The following is a 4,194-nucleotide window of genomic DNA, read 5'->3' on the forward strand; positions in this document are numbered from 1 at the left end:
TACTTGAAGTATAGTACTAGTGACATTGGAGATGAGAATTGTGCACTGACAAAATTAGACATTGATGCGATTTTTAGAAGTTTATCCTACACAATCTTTTCAAAGGTCATTACTTTAAAAGTATAAAGTGAGGGTGACGAAGACTTTCAAGTTGAAGGGTAGCTCTATTAGCATGGATTATGGATATATGTTGGTATATATCTAGAGGTGCTATGCTGAAGTTGGAGGAAGATGATTGTAAGCAGACTTGGCTTGCATATGCAAAGAAATGTGAGAAGGGGGGCTCCATTGAGACCACAAGGGCCATTTATGCCCATGCTCTTTCAGTCTTCAAGGGTAAGAAGAGTGTGTGGCTTAGAGCTGCTTACCTGGAGAAAAGCCATGGAACAAGGGACTCCCTGGAATCCCTACTGCGAACTGGTGTCACCTACTGTCCTCCTCAAGCGGAAGTACTATGGCTTACGGGAGCCAATGAGAAATGGCTAGCCAGAGAAGTTCCTGTAGCTTGAGTTATTCTCCACGAATCATATATTGCCATTCCCAAGTCTGAGGAAATTTGTCTAGAAGCATTCAAGCTGGAGTTTGAGAACCAAGAGCCTCAGAGAGCAAAGTTTCTCTTAAGTAAAGCAAGGGAAAGAGGGTGCAATACTACAGGACTTGTGTCGATGAAATCTACCATGGACGTGGAGTGTGAGTTAGGAAATGTTTTGCAGGAAAAGCAACTACTGGAGAAAGGGCTCAGTCAGTTTCCAGGGTTTTTCAAGCTATGGCTGATGTTTGGCCAGCTAGAGGATCATGTGGGCCATCCAAGGGCTCCACGAGAAACATTCCAAAGAGGTTTGAAGCATTGTCCCCACAGTATTCCGCTATGGCTCTGTGCAGGCCCGACTGGAGGAAAAAAGTTGGTGGGTTGAGCAGGGCTAGGGCAGCTTTTGACTACAGCAAGGCTCAAGAATCCTCAGAACTTAGAATTATGGCTAGCAGCCATTCGTGCTGAGGCGAGAGAAGGGTAGAACAAGGAAGCCGAGTCTCTTATTGCTAAGGTCTTAAAAGAAAGCAAGACTAGTAGACGATTATGGACTACTGCAATTGAAATGGCCCCGAAGCCTCAAAGAAAGACCAAATGTCTAAATCCTTTCAAGCAGTGCGGCCATGACTTATGTTATTGCATCGGTTGCGAAGCTATTTTGGCATGGTCGCAGATGGTTAACGAAGCTAGGACATGGCTCGAGCGCACTATGACCCAAACACCTGATCTTGGAGATTTTTGGGCCCTATGGTACAAATTTGAGTTGGAGCAAGAAACGGAAACCCAACAGCAAGAGGACTTGAGACGTTGTATTGCGGCAGAACCATGCACGAGGATTGGTGTGGAAGTGGGACGAGTACTACGAGAGATTGCTGAGGACAAGGGAGGGGCACAAGTCTAGGGCCAAAGAGTATATCCTGGAGCCTGATAATAGAGCAGCAGAGAGGTTGCATGGGGGTGATAAACACACACCCACAATATTAATGCGAGCTCCATCACGTAAACTGCACCAAAATTTGCAAATTGCAGCCAGCACAACCAAATCAGTAGCATTTGAAAGTGTGATGCAGCAGTTTGGCTCTGCTGATCTATGCAGAATGGCGAAGATGACTACCAATGATGATGTATGGACGGCGTGCTAGTTACGCACAGTCGACGGAGTTCTAAAAAAACAAAGCAATGATGACACAATCGATAATAGCATTGTTGTTAATCATGGACAAATAACAGCATTCAAAATCGCAGGATGGCATATTGATGATGCAATGTGACGATGGCACAGATATAGATGGTAGCAGTGTCGTGACGCTGTGCGTCCACTGCTGCAAATATGAGGGCAAAGTTTTTTTTCACCAAGAATTTGAATAAGTTAGTGTCATTAGGAATTTATTTTCCATTGTGTGTGTCTCTTTGTTTGCTTTTGCATGATGCAAGAGCACAAGTAGTTAGGCTAGGTACAATTTCTTCAATGCATTGATAATTTATTTATGTGGAAGCATCGTTTGATTGATTGCATTACATGGTTTTAATTTGTGAACCGCATGAATGAATGGGCATGAAATTCTCTTTCAAAAGCATATTTCTTGATAGGGCACATTGCATGGAAAAATATATTCATATGAAGGTTTCCATTTTGAAGACTCAAGGATCAAAGGAAAATGTCGTAAGTTTTATTGCAAGGGAATTCAAAGACCTAGATTCTCATTAAGCACTATTATAATGCAGGGCTACAGTAGTGCTGTTCAGAGGATGTACTCGCCTCTTAATGGAATGAAGCATGTATTTACTATTGGTTATTCTCAGTTTATAGCAAACAGTTCATGTTGGTTTAAGCCTATGAAAGCTATGTGCAAAGCTGAACGCATATCTATGAAACGGGCTACTAAGGAATTGAGAGTATTGGGATTGTTAGCTGAAAATGAAGGCATTTCAAGCATCTTTTATGGGATGAATATTAATGACACTATGGCTAAAATTTCAACAACTATACATGCACGAAATGAGGTTGAAAATATTGTTGTTAGTATGTTCTTTGGACATGTATGATATCGTAGCATTGTTTGCTCAACAGGAAAAGGATTACAATGGGTTGAAGCACTTGTGGAGACAAAGTATAAGACAATTGACAAAAATATGAAACCAATTGCTTTGCCACTTCCACTAGAAAGTAAGGGTTTGTATGAAAAAGTGTCAAGGCAGCCAAGCTTATGGGATCCTAAATATATAGGTAATCAATTTACATCTAAAACATGACAGGAATTGAAAGTTGGTACAGAAGTGTTTCTTTTTCCTAGTACTGAGAGAGACTGTTTTATGCAAATGTTGGCTAGGCATGGAAAGGCATTTGTATTTTAGCCAACTGAAATAGGTTGTGTGGATCTAAACATACAAAAGAAATTTGGAGCCTTGCAAAGCGTTTTTCAAAAACACTTCTACACAAGATGTGTTTTTGGAAGACACCATGTGTTTTTGCAAAGTGTTTTTTAAATTCTACAGGACAGCAAGATGATCCATTAGGGGCAAGAACTATGTGGCAGACATTGAGGAATCACCAATGTGCACCAATAATTGGCATTCCTTTTGATGCAATCAAGCCAGACAGAGACATCGTTGAAGGCTCCTTCGGGCAGTGTGTGGAAGCCACAATAGATAATATAAGTTATTTTCCTTCAAATTTGAAATTTTGTGCCAAAATGTACAAGGGCTCTAATAATGCCAAGTTACAATAGTTTCAAGTGGAGCGTGGGATGCAAAAGGTCAATGCATCGATTGTGCAATGCATTGCCTTCACTTTTGAGCCCCCTTGGGTTACAATCTTCCCCTTATTCAATGGTGGTACATTGAATGATGTATTAATGTGGGGTCCTTTTAAGGAATGTAGATATAGAAGAACAATCAAGTGCTTGCACAAGACATCAGTGGGATTCAGCCCTGATCTTGACAAGGTGCCCAATGTAGAGGAGAAAGCTAGGATTGTGGGAGTACCAATAATATGCCAAATACTATTCATGCACTAGTGGATGGGATGAAGGCCGTGCATAGTGTTGGCATCATCCATTCAGACTTGTATGCTAAGAACATGGTACTAGAATTTACCAAAGAGAACATATCTAGGGCTAGCATCATAGACTAGGGTCTAATGCTCACTTTTGGCATGACAAGATCAGCAAACAACTATGGTGGCCCAAATGATCCCATGCACCTCATAGATGAGAGTCGGTGGAAAGAAGAGTTGGAAATGAGAAGACGACCTTGGATTGCACTTGAGATCTACGACCCACTGTGCCAATCTGCATATAGCAAGGAGTCTAATGTGTATGCAATTGGCTGGCTCATCATTTGTCTTATTGAGTTTTGGCACCTAGGCCAAAACTTGTGGTTGTGCAGAAAGCCAAGGGATACCCTAGATGAAGTGATCATGCATTTGATAGAGTTAAAGGCAAGTGATCGCATGTTGGTAGATGATAGGGTTGCACATATATCCTTTGCAAACCTCGTTGAGGGTAGAGTGTGGGATTGATCCTCCAAAGGTGCAGAGACCCCTTGTAGAGCTTGGCCCTATCTTAGCTCACCCCTTTTGAGTAGCCTGACTCCCACAATCTCTACTTGCATTTTGTAAAACAATGTATTAGTTTTTGGAGTTTCCATGACTTGTGAATCCAAAC

General features: G+C 41.6%; 1 pseudogene; it reads left to right on the plus strand.

Moving 5' to 3' along the window:
• Positions 1–212: 212 nt before the first annotated feature.
• On the plus strand, positions 213–1,430 carry LOC148014087 (uncharacterized; annotated as a pseudogene).
• Positions 1,431–4,194: the final 2,764 nt, after the last annotated feature.

Source organism: Lygodium microphyllum, chromosome 25, assembly GCF_053477565.2.
Source record: "Lygodium microphyllum isolate KBCC chromosome 25, Lygodium_microphyllum_v1.1.10, whole genome shotgun sequence".
NCBI classification, from domain to species: Eukaryota; Viridiplantae; Streptophyta; class Polypodiopsida; order Schizaeales; family Lygodiaceae; genus Lygodium; species Lygodium microphyllum.